The sequence below is a fragment of the Triturus cristatus genome, chromosome 4_1 (genome assembly GCF_964204655.1).
Source record: "Triturus cristatus chromosome 4_1, aTriCri1.1, whole genome shotgun sequence".
In the NCBI taxonomy this organism is placed as follows: domain Eukaryota; kingdom Metazoa; phylum Chordata; class Amphibia; order Caudata; family Salamandridae; genus Triturus; species Triturus cristatus.
In genome coordinates, this window is record NC_140585.1 from 9521103 (window position 1) to 9540973 (window position 19871).

The 19871-nt window shown below is 49.6% G+C and overlaps 1 protein-coding gene across 2 annotated transcripts in view; it reads right to left on the bottom strand.

The window, feature by feature from the left end:
• Positions 1-16315, bottom strand: part of LOC146839286 (uncharacterized) — a 225732-nt gene extending 209417 nt beyond the window's left edge. The window contains exon 1 of one of the 2 annotated variants that reach the window (XM_085651316.1): positions 16151-16315. The gene's annotated coding sequence lies outside the window, so the exon portion shown is untranslated. The remainder of the gene's footprint in view (positions 1-16150) is intronic. The other variant, XM_085651315.1, reaches the window with a different exon arrangement.
• Positions 16316-19871: the final 3556 nt, after the last annotated feature.

Genomic DNA, 19871 nt, shown 5'->3' on the forward strand with positions numbered 1-19871 from the left:
TTTAGTAACGCAATAACAAAGAGTTCATTCAATAAAAAAATTCTAAAAGCATTAGTGGCAGTAAAGCAGCGTAAGATTGTGCAAAAAAGCAATTTAAAAGGGTTGACATGAGCAAAAGTTAAGCTGGCTGCTCTGTCACCGGGTTGGTGACAAAAGTAGTTTGAAAACTTTTGCATAAAAATGTTCATATTTTTCAGGGTTTCATGTTTCAGACCGACCTCATATTACTTTAAGGTTGCACCGACATCGCACAGAAAAATATGCTGACTAACACCAAACAGATTTACTATGCTTCTTTCATTACCCAACTGTCTGAACAGGGTTTCGACTTAAGGAAAGACTCTATAGACTTAAAATCAGTCTGGGGTTCCAGAGACTGGCAAGTCGAGGGAACATAAGCACTATTTAGATCATGCCTCATTCCTCAGCAGATGATATTTCTAAACGACACTGTGCAACAGACTTCCTGTCTTGGAATAGCCAAGAATAAGGATTTGAACACACCTCAGATTCCAACACCATCACAGGCTGAGGGTAATTTTATATCACTAAAAGGGGCTACATTAGCTGCCATTTTACAATACATTAGATCAGACCCCAATTGGAAGGGATGGTTGGTTTGGCCCACAGACAGTAATAGATATCAGGAAAGATTCAGGAGTACCATCGAAGGGGTCAGTATACATAGGCCCGACCCACGCTATGTACAAAGAGAACATCCAGTGGTGGTGACATCATACAGAGGTGGGAAGTTATGCCTCGACTGGCTAAAGACCTCAACACTAACACAGGTGAAACAACACTTATCCTTATTCACAGAAGATGTGGACCTGCAGGATGATGTTTTATTAGGTCCCAAAAGCCACGTCAAATATGTTTCTATTATGCAGTAAATAATGAAATTTGGAAAATCTCCCAACAGGAAGCAGCGGAGAGACTAAGAGAAATAGATAGGATTGACATAGAAAAGGCGTTAGCCGTAGTTGACAATGGCATGACTACGTTAACTTCTAGGATTTATTCACTGGGCAACATTGCATCTTCTGTTATTGATGTACTAGAACAGGACTTGTCCATACTACAGCACGGCCAATCACAATTCCGTTCTATTATGTTATTAAGCTGGACGCTGCAATCATTGCGCGCTGGTTATGTGCCTTGCCGATTTATCAACAGTACGTCCCTGTTGTCTGCAAACAATCTAACAGAAAAACAGATGAAAATGGCACAAAGGGGAGAAAAAATATACAATGCTGCGTATTGAAAAACTGGACAGATTACCTTTTACAGTGGCAGAATCACTGTCCACAGAGCGGTTGATCCATGGCCATATAACATTACCGGTCACAACTTTACAATTTCAGTGCTGCCTAGAACAACAACAGACAAGCAGATATGAAGAAATGGGTCTGGAATTCATCAAGGAATCTTGGGACTTACCATACAGATGTTGATGCATGAGTGGGGATCTGGAAGTGCTTCTAAGCGGTACACACTGTGAGAACGCTTTAAGTGGATCTCTCATATGCCAGGATATTATGCTGCACAGGGCCTGCAATGGTTCAGTTGCGAACCTGTCCTGTCACTTGAGGGGTGCCCCGGCAGCCATGATTACTCCAGTATTCAGGCAACTTTCAAATGGGAGTTACTTGATGCTGAAGGATCAAGGTTGTTGTGGGATGCTTCTGGGCATCGCATATCTCATCACCGTGAGTTCCAGGGTTACGTGCTGTATGCAAGTATTGTTTCCACTGACACACACAATCAGGGCGGCGCCGCTATGGCCTTCATTGAATGTTTCCCTTATACGGTTTGATACTCTGAGCAGAATGAAAGGCATGCTTCTACAGAAGACCCGTGCCCTTTACCTCCGCCCGGGAGACGTTTGATCTCCCGATCGCAAGGTCCTCGGCTGAGATACAGGCCCTCATATGTACAAACTGTCCCTTCCATTTCACAGAAATGGTAAATGGTATCTTTTAACATATCTGATACGATGGGTATAGACCACCTATTTAAGACCATAGGTTCGGGACTATTAAGCACCTTTCAGACGGTCCTCGGAGTTATACCAAACTCTATACACTTTGTATTCTAAAGCCTTTTTAGAGGACTTCCCCTGATCCTGTTTCTAATAGCAGGTATCCTGATTGTCATTTTTCTGCTACGCAATGGAAGTCCCAGTCACCAAGGAGATAGAAACAGTACTCTTGGAGAGTAAATACCATGATCGCATGGTACAACATCTGGGCACACCTCGCCTAGGGGAACTAAGCGCCTCTTGGTTCCTGTCATTTAGACCAGTCTTGATGGACTGCATCCTACCTGTTCTCCAATGCCTGTTCTGCGGAGAAGAATGCATGTTGGATCTCTGTCTGACACTTCCATCAGTAGCGCAACCGGACGTTGATGCTTTACTGGACCCGATAACGGCCCATGTTCTGCAGTGTCCCCAGCGTATTCCTATTTTGATGGTGGCATTCTTAGATTCTCCACAGGAAGTCTCTGCTCCTGTTGGAATGGATACCGGCTCCTCCACTGACACCCAGGCCTTGGATGGTGCACAAGCTGCCCCCGCATGGACTGCTGGCAACATGGAAGATCACATGTGCTCAATTGACGTAATTTGCGAGGTGTTACAGGGATCGTCATACGTAAAGGCAGGCAACAGCAATGTTGCGTCTACCAGCCAGGACACAAACATTTGGCTCGTCGTGTGCTGGGAAAAATTAGGCTTTTCTTAAAACAAACTCAAATTGGAACTCCAAAACAAATTGACAACTTTATGACCTGCATGGCTTTCCGATGCTTGTAGTAGTTCGAACTATATATTAGAGCTATTGATTGAGTGACAATTTTTTCCTTTTAACATATTTTAGAATTGTTTTAAAAAAAATGTTAGCAAAACTATTCTCTTACTGTAGTGGTTTGCGTACCAGTGTCTAGACAGCCTAGTAGTACATTAGAATTTAATTATGTCAACCAGTCGGATGAGAAGTGGGTGTTATATTCCATATGGGTACCCCAATATAGGATCAGGTAACATCCTAACCCTTCTCTACATTACACACATAACGTTTTTTAGGGACTGACCTTTTACCTTGGCACGACACTGCACACAGAACAAGGGAATTTCCCTGGTAAAAGCCTCATACAGTATGTATGAGGATTCTCGGAAACTCCGAAGGACTACCATCTCCTGTATAATAACTATGTATAAAGTTCATTCCTGATGTCATGCTAAGTCCGACAAGTGGTACATCAAGGTAGAAACCCCAGGGAGAGCTTTGGGTAAATAAACATCACATCTTGCTAAGACAAGGAGAGGAAATCAGGATTTCCCAGCCGACACACTGACATAAGACGCTGAGGTTCCTGCATACAGATACTCCAGCTCGCAGTGGTCTAACATCCCTTGTGGGGTGTGCAGCTCGAGATCAAGACGGGGTCCCACAGTCTCTCACTTGAGGTAATGGGGTTGACTTTATCCTAGAGGGATTCTTGGCTTAACACCTACATACGTGCTAGGTACATTTAGGTACAACTAGTTAGGGTAGGATCGTAGGAGCACGCATTTTATTGTCATGTATTTTATATACTTGCCTGTATTAATGGTTATAGCAAAATGGTAGAAATCTACCATCCTTTTACTTTCCTAGTGCTTCTAATCATTTATATCTGTTACTGTCTAGTGGTTGTTTCAGCACACCTATTTTACACTAGAATAAGACTGTGTTTTTTCTATCCGCATTACCAAGGGCCCCTTTTGGGCCCACATACTCGCCCATGACCTTTGATAGACATCCCCTTCCCCAGCCCCCCATATGGTTTCATCTTTCTCCTATACTTAATTCAGTAGTAGAGCGGCATGATTTAAATTCTGCGCCTGGTGAGCTCCCTTTCAATGGTAACCGGGAGGCTCCAGTTACAAGAATTCATAAACCACGCCCTCTTAGAATTCTATCCTGGAATATCGCAGGCATCCGTCCGAAATTCAAGAACGAGAGGTGGTTAATGTATGTCAAGACCTTTGACATCGTCTGTGTGCAAGAAACATGGTATAGGGAAAAAATTGAGTTAGATGCAATGGCCTCTCCAGCAGGGAGGGCAAAGGGGGGGCTGGGGACATTGATCTCTGTTAGCTATGGGTCCATTGAGGCAGAGGCCATTATCGATTCGCCTTGGTATCAACTTATCCTCATCCCAAAGTTGTTTCAGGCCAAGATCCTATTGATTAACTGGTACTATAACATCTTTGACCATTATATGTGTGATGTCATTGTCGCCCTCAGGGAGGAAATTGATAAGATCACTGGGATGTGGCAGCCCTTATGTGTTTATTGGGTGGGGGATTTTAACAGTACTTTATGCCGGTACAGTTCAGATCGGGTGTGTGGGCCTTGGTTAGTCACCCCTTAATACAGTGCCCAACTTATTTAGGTAAAGGCAGTGAAAGTGTTATTGATTTTATGTTATTGTCCAGAACCTTCGCTCCTTTGATTATTAGCTTTAAAGTAGAGCCCAATAACGCTAGCGATCATAACCCCCTCACTGCCTCCCTACAGGTGATCGCTCAGAAGGGGGCCGGTGATGGTCGGCCCCTCCAATACAATCCAAATTAAGGGGTGAGACTAAAATGGAGCAAAATATTTCCCTCCCAATTTGAGGAGAAAATTGTAAAAGATAATAAGGGTTCCACTTTAAAATGTTTGGAGCAAGATTCTCCCCCAGATAGGATTATACAGGGTTTCCAATTAATTTGTAGGGATGTGTCTGAAAAATTGACCACCTCAATAGGAAAAAGGGAACCCCGGGAGGTCAAATGGTTTGATGTTGAATGTACTAGAGCCCAGAGAGATCTCAGGAAGGCGCTGCATATACTACCGTGAGACAAAACCCTAATTAAAAACGCGAGGCAGGCATTTAAAAACACTATCAATCAGAGGAAGGAAGATCTAAGAAGAGTAAATGTAAATGTAAATGTATGTGTCTTGTAAAGCGCACTGCTGCCCTGAGGCGTCCTGGCGCTGTAGACCGCTGGGGAACCCGTCCTGGCTATCCCTGTGAGATGGTCCCTCCAGGGTGAAACCAGGCATCCCCGGCGAATGTGGGGGGCCGTTGTGGAGATGAGGCAAGCTAATGCCCAGAGTCGCCGAGTGTGATCCCTGGTTAGAGTAGGCACCGAAGCGAGAATTATCGAGTCCGCTGGCGCTGGTCCACGACCCTGCCGTGTCGGGGATTGAACCCTGGTCCCAGACCGTCCTCTGCTTCTGGGTCTGCTTCCTCTAACCAGTGAGCCACAGCATGGGAAGATCTAGAGAGAGCTAGTGATCTGAAAGATTCTAAGAGTTTCTGGGAGGTAATAAACCGCCCCTTGTTTTCGAAGGATGTAAGGGGTATGGATTCAGTGATACCTGGGGATGCACGGGTATCTCACTTTTCAAATATATTTAACCCAAAGGGAATTACCCACCAGGAGGTAAGTCTAGATATCCCATTTGATTTAAGTACGGCACATCGATGGAGTTATTCCCTGACAGTATCTGAGGAAGAGGAAGCTCTGGAGAAGGGGACACGTTTGAAAGCCCCAGGTCCGGATGGTGTTCCCCTTGATTTGTTTGAGGCTAATCCTCCCCTCTGGGCACCCTTCCTGACAAATATTTTCAGAGCAGCAATAATTGGACCCATTCCATAATCTTGGAAAGAAGCAGTAGTGGTGCCGGTGTTTAAAAAGGGAAATAAGTATGAACCGGCCTGCTACAGGCCTATTTCTCTAATCGATGCGACTGTTAAGGTTTTGGGGAGGGTTATCTTGGCGTGTCTTGAGGCTTGGGTGGATTCCAATGGGCTTATGTCCCAAACACAATATGGGTTTCAGAGGGACAGGGGGATGAATGAACAGTGTTTAAATTTTTTTTATTTTTTATTTATTTATTTATTTTTTTAAACTTTGTTTATTGAATTTTGAACCAAAACATTACAGTCATACAATAACCGTAAGCGATGTTCAGTGGCATGTCAAGTCATAAATCATCACAGCAGCACATCCATTGCATTTCCAGGGGGCATGTGAACAGCAACACATAAAATAGCATGAGTCTTAGCGCAGGGACAGGGGGCAGGAACAGCTGGCAGTAGGGCAATACACAAGGTAAGCGTTCAATGTAAACGTGGGGGCCCGCAGGTGGAATTCCCCCATGCATTATACCTCACCCAAGGCGTGACCGCTACCCATATATCACGTGTAACAGGCATGCAAACCAATCTACATGGCGTGGGGATCGTGGAAGAGGGATCAGAGTGGCTGCCCAGGGAGAAGGGGAAGCCAGGGGACATGGGATCACAACCCCCACCCCCATAGTTCTGCAACAGTTCATCCGTCACCCTGCACAGGATGTGCGTCAAGAGCACTAGAAGTAGAGTCGTCATTGGCCAGAGGGGGAGCATCCTCCGTCAGGGCTCCCGGGTATTGCAGTAGGTAACATTGTAATGGTCCCCAAACATCAGCAGGACGGGATCGAACAGGGAGCAGGTCGGAGTATGTCAGTATCTGCTCTTGGCAGTAGACAAGGTCTTTAAGCCATTCCTTAAATTTCGGGGCCCTCCCCCGACCCCACCGGCATGCTATACGCCGTTTCGCCAACAGCAACGCCGTTGTGACAAATTTGCGACTCGCTCGCGGAATATGTTTGGTATATCCCAATAGCGCCTGCACCGGCTCGGGCACAAGGGGCAGGTCTACCATCCGCGAAACGGCGGAGTACACTTGGGTCCAATAGGTCTGAATAGCAGGGCAGTCCCAGGATAAGTGTAGGAAGTCTGCATGAGGGGCATGACACCGCTCGCAGTTATCCGAATTCTGCAGCTGAAATTTGTACTTGGTGACCGGTGTGCAGTACAGGCGGTTCAGGAACTTAAAGTGAATGACACGGTGTCTACTGCTCGCAGAAATCTGCTCTGTCTGTATGCAACAATACGACCACCTGTCATCCCCCAGCTCCAGCCCCAACTCCCGCTCCCACTCCCCACGGGCCCGTGAAGTGTCGAGTGCAGTGTCAGAGCGAACTGTATGATACAGTATGGAGACCAAATGGGAGGGCGAGGATGCCTGTAGGACTCTATGCAATGGACCAGTGATTTCGGGCTCAGCCGGAAATGTCCGCAATATGGACCGCATTCCATGCCTCAGTCTAATGTAGATGAAAAGCTCCAGAGGGGTAGGCGTGTACCCGTCGAAGAAATGTTACCGGTCGCGAAAGCGTCCAGCAGAGAATAGATCTCCCCATCTCTGAATCCCCAATTTGCGAATCAAATCTTGGAACAATCTGTCTTGTAGAAGGGGCAGCTGCGGGTGGTAGGCAATGGGGAGAAGGGGAGAGTACAGGAACGAGCTCGCAACTCGCTTAGATATCTCCAGCCACGCCCTCACTGTACCTTGCAAGGCGTTATAATTTGTAGTATTATGAGGGAGTGTACTATGCAGTAGGCCACGCAGGGGCAGAGGAGCCGCCAGCCAGTCCTCCGCAGCGAGTTGGGGCATAAATGCAACGGGGTGGAACCAGTAAAACGCATAGTGCGCTTGAGCGCAATAATAATATAACTCCAGGTCCGGTACATCCAAACCACTCCGCGAGTATGGACAGGTCATCACAGCCCACTTCAGCCTAGGTCTCTTCCCACCCCACACCAGCCGAGTCAATTCCGAACGCAAACGAGTGAAAAAATGCCGGCCCAGGGGGAAGGGAATGTTCATAAACAAATATAAAAGTCGGGGGAGCACTACCATCTTAATCAAGGCGGCACGTCCTGCCATCGAGAGGGGGAGCGTAATCCAACGGTCCACACAGGAGGGGACGTGCGTCAACGCCGTGCCGTAATTTGATCGCATTAGTTCCTCCCTGTCACGAGAAATCTTAATGCCGAGATATTTTACGTCAGACTCACACCATTCTATGGGATAGTCAAGTGGGAACGTCCGACATCCATCCGTCAGATGGAGGATCTGAGACTTTGACCAATTGATTCGTACGCCCGACATCTCTCCGTACGTTATGAATTCCCGGAGTAGCGGGTTCAGGTTATTTTGGGGATCACGCACATATAAAGTAATGTCATCTGCATAAAGCGACAGCAGTAGCTGTCGCTGCTCGCAGAACAGTGCCCTGTGTTGATGACGTTGTCGCAACCGCGAGGCGAGGGGCTCCAGCGCCAGTGCAAATAAGAGAGGGGATAAAGGGCACCCCTGCCTGGTCCCACGGGCGATTCCGAAGGGCTCCGATGTTCTACCATTGATTAAGACCCTGGCACAAGGGCCGCCGTAGAGGATAGCTATCCAGCCCAGGAAAACCAGGGGAAAGCCCATACTTGTCAGCACCGCTACCAGGTAATCCCACTCTAGGGAGTCGAACGCTTTTGTCGCGTCCAAAAAGACTGCCACCATCTGGAGGCTGGGGCCACATTCTGTAAAGTTGCAAATAGCGTGCGCAAGTTGTGCGACGTTGCCCTACCTGGTATAAAGCCCGACTGATCCGGGAGTACCAGTCCCTCCATGAGGAGCGTCAACCGGTTAGCCAGAGTTTTAGAAAGGATCTTTGCGTCACAATTAAGGAGGGACAGAGGCCGGTAGGAGTCAGGGGAGGTCGCCGGTTTGCCCGGCTTCAAGAGGGAGGTAATTAAGGCCTCTCTCATGGTAGGGGGAAGCTTTCCCAGCGTGTGGGCTTCCTCAAACACCACCTTCAAAATCGGGGCAAGGATATCTATGTATGATTTATAAAACTCGATCGGGAGCCCATCGAGACCCGGGGCCTTCCCCGAGGCCATTTGCATGATGGCCTCACGAATTTCGTCGATCCCAAGCGGTGCCATGAGGAACTTTCTTTGTGCGTCAGAGAGCCATCCCAGTGTGATCTCTCCCAAATAGTGACCCAGCTCCGGCGGTTTAGTGTGAACGGAGGAGTATAGTTCAGTATAATGAGCAACGAATGCTTGCATTATAGACCGGGTGTCCCTGTGGAGCTCCCCCGAGCTACCCTGGATCTCGAGGACTTGGTTGTTAAAACGGGGCGGCCGGATTGCCCAAGCCAGGAATTTACCCGGCCGCTCCCCCTCCCCGTACCTGCGAGCCTGAAAGTATTTCCCCCTGAACCGAACCTCTCTGTCCGCAGTTTCTTTATAGTCGGACAATAGTTCGCGGAACCGGGCCTGCGCCCCAGCATCAGTGTGAAACGTGGGGGCGGTCTCCAAGTCCTTAAGGTCAGTCTCAAGTTTACGAAGGGTGCTACGCAGAACCCTGAGGACTCCCACCCCTTTCGAGATGCACAGTCCTCTAATTGTGACTTTAAAAGCCTCCCACACTACAGCAACACTATCCACCGTGCCACCATTGCGCTGGAAGAAGCTCTCAATTTCCTGTGCAATTTCGGACCGGAAGACGTCGTCTAGCAGGGCAGTTGGCTGCAGTCTCCACGACATCGGAGAGCCAGCGAGGTCAGTCAATTCGACGCTCAGCAGGACCGGGGCATGATCGGAGTATGTGCGAGCAAGGTGTTTTACCCAGCCTATCGTGGGAGCAAGTCCCGGGGAAACTAGGATATAGTCCAGTCTCGCCCACGTGGAGTGCGCGGCAGTCCAGTGCGTGCCCTCCCTTGTCGCCGGGTGCCGAGAGCGCCACGTATCCAGCAAATGACGCTCAGTAAGGAGGTCATGCACATATGCCTGCGAGCGGGAGTAGTGGTGTGGGCCAGGATTCGCCCTATCCCTCTCGGGGTCAACAGCTATGTTAAAGTCACCTCCCCACACCAGGTAAGTGGAACCGATGCGTAAAATCTCCCCCCATAGCGTCTGGAGGCAAGACGGATCATCTGTGTTGGGACCATAATAGCACGCCAAAGTGAGCGTGTCCACGCCCATGCGTCCCCAGACAACACAATACCTGCCCTCTCGATCTATCCGTTCGCCCATGTGCACAAAGGGGGCATGTCTCCTAATGAGGATGGCCACCCCACGCGAATAGGTGGAGTAAGAGGAGAAGGTACGGTGCACAGCCCAACGTGACGCAAACAACACAGGCCGGGAGGGGTCCAGGTGCGTCTCCTGAAGGAAGGCTACCCCTATGTGATGCCTATCCAGATATGCCAGGACGTGTCTACGCTTTCTATGGTCTCCCAAGCCCCTCACATTCCAGGTCAAAAAGTTAAGCTGCCCAGTAAAGTCCCTACGTGTCTGCGGATCACTCATGGAAAAAAAGAAGACTCAAATACAGCAACACAATGCAATCACCTCCCCCTGAACAATGTGAAGAAGACAATGCCAACATCGCCACATACCATTCAAAACTAGCATACACAACAAATCCCCAACTCCCCCCCCCCACCCCCCACCCACAGCAGCATCCCAAACATGCTATCTGGACAGTCCCCCTCCCCCCACCCCGAAGCAAACCCCCTCTATAGCAAGTGCCATATGGGAGCAACATGTAAACTTAAAGTCAAGTGGGTAATACCCTTGGGAGGACAGTCTAGGTGAAGACACAGTAACCCCTCGACCCAGAAGAGTGCGCCCAGCCAGGGGCCGAGCCCTCTCCATGGACAAAGGGCGCCCAGCGAAACGAAAGAGTCCTGAGAGTCTGGTGCAAGCTAAGGAAGTGCTGAACTCCGATAACATCCCCTCACAGTTAACACAGCTAGGTCCATGGGTCCCCATACCAAGTCCCACAATGGCAGACATGTGCAACACCTTACCAGCTGACAAGCAACAGTCTCAGAGTCGACAGGACCACGATCCAGCACCATCATCCTGATGCCGGCGAAGAGGGGCAGTCCAGGTCACGTTTCTTGAGTCACTTCAAGAACTCCTCCGCCTGTTGGGGTTTAGTGCAAAAGATTTGTTTCCCTTGATGAGTGATGCGCAGGCGGGCCGGGTAAAGAAGCGCATAGTCAATTTGTGCAGCTCGCAGTTTGTGCTTGACCTGGACGAATTTCTTCCGCTCCTCCTGAACCACCGGGGTAAAGTCTGGGAATATAGTGAAAGCTGTGCCGCCGTAGGATAGGGTCTTCTTCTCCCTCGCCGTCCGAAGCGCGACATCCCGGTCACGGAAGTTCAGCAAGCGTGCGATAATAGGGCGGGGGGGAGCCCCCGGCGGCGGTCTCAGGGCCAGAGATCTGTGCGCCCTTTCGACGATGAACTGAGGAGATAGGGAGTCCGTGCCCACCACCTCTCGCAGGAGACCCTCCACATAGTCCTCCATCTTGCCCGTGTGGGTCGATTCTGGAATGCCAATTAAACGAATATTGTTCCTCCGACTGCGCGCCTCCAATTCCTCATTTTTGGCTGCTATCACGTGTAGGACTTTGTCCATGCGCGCCACAGTGGCAGACAGTTCCGATGTGCGATCTTCGGTGTCTAAGATACGCCTCTCTGTCTCTGTGAGGCGTTCGCCATGGCTGTCAACCTTATGCACAATCGAGTCCATGCGGGATTGCATGGAGTCCATTTTGTCCACTATGGTCGCTAGACTTTGCCGCATATCCAGCAGTATGGACTTGACATCCTCCCCCGGTGGGGCCTCCACCGACGTCGACCCCCCTGCAGCGGCCTCCGGCTGCGACCTGGTCGGCTTCTTGGGCTCGAAAGTGAGGCGAGGCTGACGACTGTCCGGCTTCCCCATGGCGGCGCTGCCAAGCTGCCCACAGCCGGATCGAGGGCGCGTCCGGGTGAGCCGGGCCGCAGGTCAGGCCACGAGGGCAAGAAGCAAAGGGGGAGTGCGGCAATGCAGGGGAGGGGGGAAACCTCCAGACCGTGCAGCGGGTCACAGGATCATCCACAATCACACAAGTCGACCCCCTCCACCTGCTATGAGGGACCCCGCTGGGGACCAACCTCCGCACCGGAGACCGATCGCGATCACCCAAGCATACTCCTCACCTCCGCAGCAGGCAGCTCCTCACTTGTGCGTCCGGGGCGACCCCTGCGCGGATCGCCAGTAAACAAGAGCCAGGCAGGTGGGGGAAGGAAGGACCCAAGGCGAGCCCCACAGGTAGGCACCGCAACCGCGACTCGCCAGTCAGGGGGAGAAGGCATACACCGCTGTCCAGCGCCTCCAGGCCAATGGCTCCCTTCGCAGTCCCGCCACTCCCCAGCGCGGGCTCCACAATGCAGGCACCGGCTCAGGAGGGCCAGCGATCAGCACACCAGGCAGGCAGTCCCTCCGGGCCCCGTACCTCAGCCGATCCGCCGATCCGTCGGTCCGTCAATCGCACCCAGTGGGCAGGCAGCCAGGCACCAGCGGGGGGGGGCGAGAGATCCTCACAAGTCGAGGCGAGCGAGGCAGCACTGCGCCGCAGCAAGGATCAGATGAGGGCAGGGAAGGCGGCCGCCGCGGCCGCGACATCCGCCGGACGCACCCTTCACCAGCGCCAGTGCCCGCCGGGCACCCTGCTACCTCCTAGGCCGTCCTCTCGTCCCCGGTCAGGGGTATCCAGTATGGCACACAACGACCCCCGCAGTCGCGCCGTAGGGCCGCCGCCCGCGGCCCCGGATCCAGAGGCGAGGCCTATCGTCCACGTGGGAAGCACCGGCCTCACGCTGCGGCAGCCTCCCGGTCTCGGCTCCAGTGGGACGTCCGCCACAGCCGGCGCGGCCCGCAGCGGCTCCCCAGTCCGATATTACCGGGCCACAAAGGATGAAATAGCGCTCAGGCAGCAGCAGGGATGTCGGGCCGTCCACGCAGGTCCGTGCAGGCAGCAAAAGACGACTTTCAGGCAGGATTATGGAGGATTTCGTCGCCGGGCTGCGGGAGCTTCACCCAAAGGCAGCCATTCCGCTGTGCGCCACCTAGCGCCCTCCATGAACAGTGTTTAAATTTGTCATTGATCATGGGCAAGTGCATGAGGGCAAGGAAGGGGTCACTCCACCTTGCCTTCATGGAATTGTCCAGCGCTTTTTATATGGTCAATAGGGAGAAATTATGGGCCCAGATGGGGGAAATGGGCTTTGAAGAGTTCCTTATTACCCTATTGCGCGTCCACTACGGTCGCTATACGATTTGGCCCTGGGGGAGAGAGGACCGAGGCTATTGCTTCTACTGAAGGAGTTCGCCAGGGATGCATACTGGCCCCTTTTCTTTTTCTTTTATACACAAATAGGTTAGAGTCATCTCTGATAGAGCAGGCCCTAGATTTTCCCAGGATTGGAGGCAAGCCGGTTCCCTTGTTATTGTATACCGACGATACGGTCTTAATGACCTTAACAGCCAACAGCCTGCAGAAGTCTTTAAATGTTTTTAATGATTTTATAAACGCACTTGACCTAAAAGTACATTTAACCAAATCTTATGTAATGGTGTGTGGCCCGAGTCAAACTAGAAAATTCATAGTCAAGGGCAAGACCATTGACAAAGTGTCCAATTTTACATATTTGGGGATCATTTTTAATAATAAATTGAACTGGAACAACCTCATCACGACCAGGGTCCAGCACACTAGCTGGGCAGCTGAAGGCCTATTCCGCTTTGCCTGTAAGTTGGATCATAAGCTGGTTGAGGAACTAGTTACCCTATATACGGCAAAATGCTTGTTTGTTGCAACCTACGGTGCAGGTGTGTGGGGGCATCAAAAAAGTACCCAGCTTAAAATCTTAGAAAATAAGTTCATAAAAAGATTACTGATGGCCCCAAAAAGTGCTCCCACGGCCTTTTGCCACTCAGAAGTAGGGTTGGGTTTTATTGAGGACCGAATTAACATTGCTCCATTGATCCTTTGGGCTAAGATTTAGTTGTCAGAAGATCTACAGTTCTCAAGAGATATTATCAGGGACTGTATGGCTATGGATAACGTCTTGGCCATTCCATGGCTCTAATTTGTTAAATTTAAAGTTAAAGAAATAGGGCTAGGGTTTTATTATGACAACCCTGCGAGTATTCATGGAAACTCGAAATTGATTACAAAAGATGCATATTTTGATGAGTCAACTAAATATTGCCAACAATCGGGTTTGCTTGGTCAGTACCCTTTACACCAACAATGTTATCTGTTTTGTGCCATGAATACACAGTACCGATTTCTTTTGACTAGGTTTCGCCTTTGCACGTTGCACTTTCTTGTGGTCTTCCCCAACCCGGCTGGCTGGTGTGAGAATCTCACCCGCTGCCCTTGTAATAATTTGGCCCAGCAAAGCACTTTGCACTTTATGCTATTTTGCACACTCTACAAAGAGCCACGGGCAAGGTTTCTCGTCCCAATCTTAAGAGAAATGCGCCCGTTAACTATCAGGAGGGTTTTAACACCCTACGCTCTCTGTCTACTGTCACGATTTGCACTGCTGTATTAAACTTTATTAGATCTGCATTGGCAATAAGGAAACGGTATGGATTGTAAATGTAAACAGTGTTTTATTGGTTTTAAAACAAATTCCTTTTAAATCGGTCTCTTTTATCTTTTAGACTTAGAGTTATCGAGGCATGATCTGTATTATTGTATAAATTGGACACAGAATTGAAAGTTATTTGTCTGTAAAATACTTTTATGGTCCATTTTTTTAACCGAATAAAGTTATTTTGTATTTGATTTGATTTGATAGTACACTGTTTCTACGGTTCTGAGGGATCAGGGTTGTCATGTTCGTTAGTTTACCAAGAACTATTCTCTCCTTGGTAAGAGGAGTTTCTAGTGGCACTGTGAGCTAGCTAATACACAGGTTAACATACATGGTGGGGGTGTTTAGAATCAGTCTGACGCCAATTCTGCAGTGTATGTTGTCTAAACGCCCAGATCCTATATAGGTTTTAAAGGAACTACACGACAAGGGGAACCGAGAGAGAAGCACCCAGGTGAACCGAAAGAGAAGCACCCAGGGGAACCGAAAGAGAAGCACCACGGGGAACCGAAAAAGAAGCACCCAGGGTAACCAAAAGAGAAATGTACATGTAAATGTAAATTGATACTTGTATAGCGCACTACTCACCCGCAAGGGTCTCAAGGCGCTTGTACGAATACCGCTGTGGAACCCATCCTGGCTTTCCCTGTGAGGCGTACACTCCTGGGCACCCCCAAGGTGGAGGCCAGACATCCTTAGCGTTGTGGGGGCCGTTGTGGAGATTAAACAAGCTATTGCCCAGAGTTGCAGAGTGGGACTCCATGATTGGAATGGCACCGAGGCGAGAATTATCAGGTCCATGGAATTTTGAGCCCAAGACCCGCCAAGGCAGGGAATTGAACCCTGGTCCCGGGCTAGACCTCTGCATCAGGGTCTGCCGCTCTAATCATTGAGCCACACTTCTCCACCCAGGGTAACCAAAAGAGAAGCACCCAGGTGAACCGAAAGATAAGCACCCAGGGGAATCGAAAGAGAAGCACCACGGGGAACCGAAAAAGAAGCACTCTTTGGAACAGAAAGAGAAACACCCTTTGGAACAGAAAGAGAAGCACCCTGGGGAACCGAAAGAGATGCCCCCGGGAGAACTGAAAGAGAAGCACCCGGGGGAACCGAAAGAGAAGCACCCGGGGGAACCGAAAGAGAAGCACCAGGTGGAACCGAAAGAGAAGCACCCGGGAGAACCGAAAGAGAAGCACCCGGGGAACCGAAAGAGAAGCACCCGGGGAACCGAAAGAGAAGCACCCAGGGGAACAGAAAGATAAGCACACAAGGAAATCAAAAGAGCACCCACACCATGCTTTGAACTGTCTGCACCCAATCTTCATGTGACTCTGTGCCCTGCACCAGGTGTGGCTGTACTTCTTTAAACCAAGGGACTGGTGCTCTGAAATATTTTTTATGCTTGTTGCACAAGAACCATGCACCCATTCTTCAACAAACCAGCAGCCTCTGCCAAGGCTTGTTTATAAGCTGTGCGAGTTTCCCCTTCAAACACAGAATGAAGAACCGTGAGATTTCCAATAAACAGTGCAGTCTCCCACGAATGGCCCGCGCACCAACTGAAAGAAGTTAGAAATTGGAAAAAAAAGATGCTGCGTTCTCACCAAGCAACATATTGGAGGCGGGCGCTACATGTGGCTATAACCCAGGGGAAAGAGGCCTTTCTCGTCGTTCACTAGTGGGCGTAAAACTGAATCTCAGTGCAGGTCCAAGAGAACCAAAGACTCCTATTCAGGACAGATTTCTTCTGCATTACTAAGCATAACATCCTGAGACTCACCCTCTGTCCTCCCTCGAAGCTCCTGTCTCACACACAGCAGGAAGCTGACGAACACTTTCCCTTCCGGGTCAGCAGCGACAGCACCAACAGCGGAAGCTGGGTTCCTCCCTGGCCAGTGAGAGTAATAATATACGGGTCAGCGGCGGCTGAGTCAGCACCAGCAACGGATGCCAATGAGCTCTCCTCAGGCCTGTAAGTAGAATAGTGGCCGGGTCAGCGGGGGCAGAGCCAGCACCAGCAACGGATGCCAATGAGCTCTCCTCAGGCCTGTAAGTAGAATAGTGTCCGGGGTGGGGGGGTGGCAGAGTCAGCACCAACAATGGATGCCAACGAGCTCTCCTTCGACTTGTGGGTAGAATAGTGTCCGGGTCAGCGGGGGCAGTCAGCACCAACAATGGATGCCAATGGGCTCTCCTCAGACCTGTGGGTAGAATAGTGTCTGGGTCAGAGGGGGCAGAGTCAGCACCAGCAATGGATTCCAATGAGCTCTCCTCAGGCCTGTAAGTAGAATAGTGTCCGGGGTGGGGGGGGGGGGGTGGCAGAGTCAGCACCAACAATGGATGCCAACGAGCTCTCCTTAGACTTGTGGGTAGAATAGTGTCCGGGTCAGCGGGAGCAGTCAGCACCAGCAATGGATTCCAATGAGCTCTCCTCAGGCTTGTGGGTAGAATAGTGTCCGGGTCAGCGGGGGCAGAGTCAGCACCAGCAATAGATTCCAATGAGCTCTCCTCAGGCCTGTGGGTCGAATAGTGTCCGGGTCAGCGGAAGCAGAGTCAGCAGCAACAGCGGGTCCTGTCCAGTCCCAGCCCCTTCCTCTCTGTCCAGCCTCCTGCAGGGGAGAGGGGCCCCTGAGGGTCCGTGCTACTCACTTATCTTCATTTTAAGACCCTCACAGACATCAGACCTCCCCCTCTGCCCCATTCAGACCCCAGGAGGAGGAAAGAGTCTGTAAATGTCTGCTCAGGGAGGAGACTGTCATCCCCAACTGCTGAATTTATAGAAAAGACGATTAATCCTGGAGCAAATCTCTGCCGGGAACCTATGAGTGTTGACCTCTGACCTCATGTCTTTAACCCCACTCTCCATAGCTTGCTTCTCTTTCACATGACTGACTCAACAACATAAGAGTTTTAAATTGATTTTTGTTTTAAATGTTCATAGAATTGAGAGTATACAACAGGAAAAATTAGAACTTTAAAAGTGACATTTCCATATATAAACCCAGATATTAGGAGTGAGAGCCAAAGTTTTTAGAAAGTTATTTAATAAATCTGTCAGTTTCCCAAGTCAGCCTTAGTATTGCAGTATTAGGTTGATAGTTTTCTTCTTTAGGGACAGGTGTGGCGCAGTGGCCAGAGCAACTGACTCCGGCGCACATGGCTCACTGCTCGATCCCCAGCTTTGCCGGCAGCTCAGCTCAGTATCATGTGACTCTGGGCAACAGCTCACTTAATCCCCCAGCGCCTGGATACCCTTAGGGGTGATAAATCGCGCTTTACAAATCTGGAATTTGGGGCATGCTTGAGTAAAAGGAGGAATTTGCCAAATTCAATCACTTTTAGGTGCTTTTATTTGGTCTTGAGGGAAACAGCTTCTGTATTTAATGTTACTGGTATTTCTTTTTTCCTAAGCTGTTGTACGTTATAGGGAGTAGGTGCTGATGGCTTCTTCCACTTACCATATGGGGATCAGGGGGTCTGCCTTTCTGTATTTAAACTAGGTGAAAGATGTTTTTTGTTGATTCAGTTTTTCACTTTCGTTTTGAATTTAGGTGCAAGAGTTTTCATGACGTTCCACCAGGAAAGAGGCATTTTCAAGTATCAGCCGTTAGTGTAACACATTGCAGTGCATCTCACCACATTCCTGCACTAAAGTACATTTGTCACGCCTTCTTAGTTTTTCTTGAGGCATTTTGCTTTCATTGAGGCTTGAGTGCAGCCAGCGCGTATTTGTTTATTCTTATTGCAGTCTTGGCTGCACCAAGAGAGGTGACTGACTTGTCATGGAAACGTCTTCTGGGCCCAACTTATTACAATATTGTGCATTGTTTCTGGCGCACACGTCCGGAAACAGTAATCAAAGTGTCTCTGACCCTGTTCACACCTCCAGTCCAGGGATGGACCAGCCTATAGGACAGTGTGGCTGTTCCAGGACTGGTCCCACAGGTCAGTATGAGGGCCAATGTGTTGGCTGTCTTTGGGGCTGTTTCATGGACTGGTGGGACTTTTTTTGCTGTAGATTTTTATGATATTTATTATCACATAGACTGTAATTTGTATAGCAACCAAAAGTCTGATCCCCGACACATTACCTGTATCCATTGGATTGTTTCAGCATCCCCTGCATACCTTAATGATTGTTCACCCCTCCAATTTGAAGACAGAATTGCGATCGAGTGGACCTCCCTCAGTCATGGGTTGCTCTCCAATCCCCCAATTAAAGCTTTTACAGGAGCTCATGTCCATCAAAGCTTTTACAGGAGCTAGTTTCCATCCCCTGCCCATTGCTGTTTGTCAAGACCCAGTGTTACCCGTTATGGATGAATTGGAGTCGTGGGAGGAATCAAGATTGTTCTGTTGTTGCCTTAGGCAGGGGATTTCCTCATGGGCTGTTTAGCTGCAGGCCCATCCTTCAGTGATAAGAAGGCCAGTCAGTACATTAAGTTGAGTTGTCACTCTCTTAACTGATGGGAGAGGATGTGGCATTAGGGCCAGAGCCATTGACTTTGGCTGCGGCAGCCCTGGCCAAAACAGCCTCCATGGGGAGTTTGAAGTTCTATTACCCTAATGGGGACTGCTCGCCTGGCCACAAACATTGCCCACAGCAAGCACAAACACGCAAAGTCTCCCATACCTTGCAAAACACCCGCTCAGTGTGTCTTTGCCGGATCAAAACAACCCCAATTCTATGTCAGGACCAGAGACGAGGATTATGCATATCTTTCTTCATCTTTATTAACATAGCAGGTTCAAAGGTAAAATAAAACAACAACTTCACAAACTACATCTCCCATGAACCTTAGGGAGTAACCATAGTAACCAATAGTCCAATCTAATCACAGTCCAACAGTCTATAAAACCCTAAATGAAAGGTAGTCCTACCTCTTTCTTCACTGCTACGCCGTCAGTTAAGCCGCCTTACTTTTCCTTCCTGACACCGTTAGTAGGAGAGTGGGACTTTGACGCTTTGTTTTTATATTGTGGCTTGCTTCAATGCCTTGATTGCTCTATTATAGCGATTGCTTTTTCCCTTGCCTAATTACCTCAGGCTTACCGCGTGGCAGGCAAACCGCCCGAGCGCGTCTTTTTTATCCTGCGTGGGTGCGCTAGGTGCCACTCTTTCACACCTCCCAACGCACTCTTCGCTTGCGTACGCGCATTGTGCTGAAGAGAGAGTTAGCAATCCCCCACTGTGGCCTCCTCTCCCCAACCCTCGCCTGACACTGTGGAAGCGGTAAGCTTATAGGGCTTAGCCCATTGACATTCCCTGACGTGTGGCAGACCGCATGTGCCGCTGAGCATCAGTAAACGACTACCTAAAGTGGTACTCTCACCCTTTTAAATAAATATGCAGTCACAAAGAGAACATGACTATGCACCCTCTTGCACTTCTGAGGAGGTTTGGCCCCCCAGCGACGCATTTTTGCAGAGGTGGACAAGTTCCTTTCCCAGGCAATATCCCAGGTACTTGCCCCTTCGCAGGAAAGTGTTGCAAAGCTGTC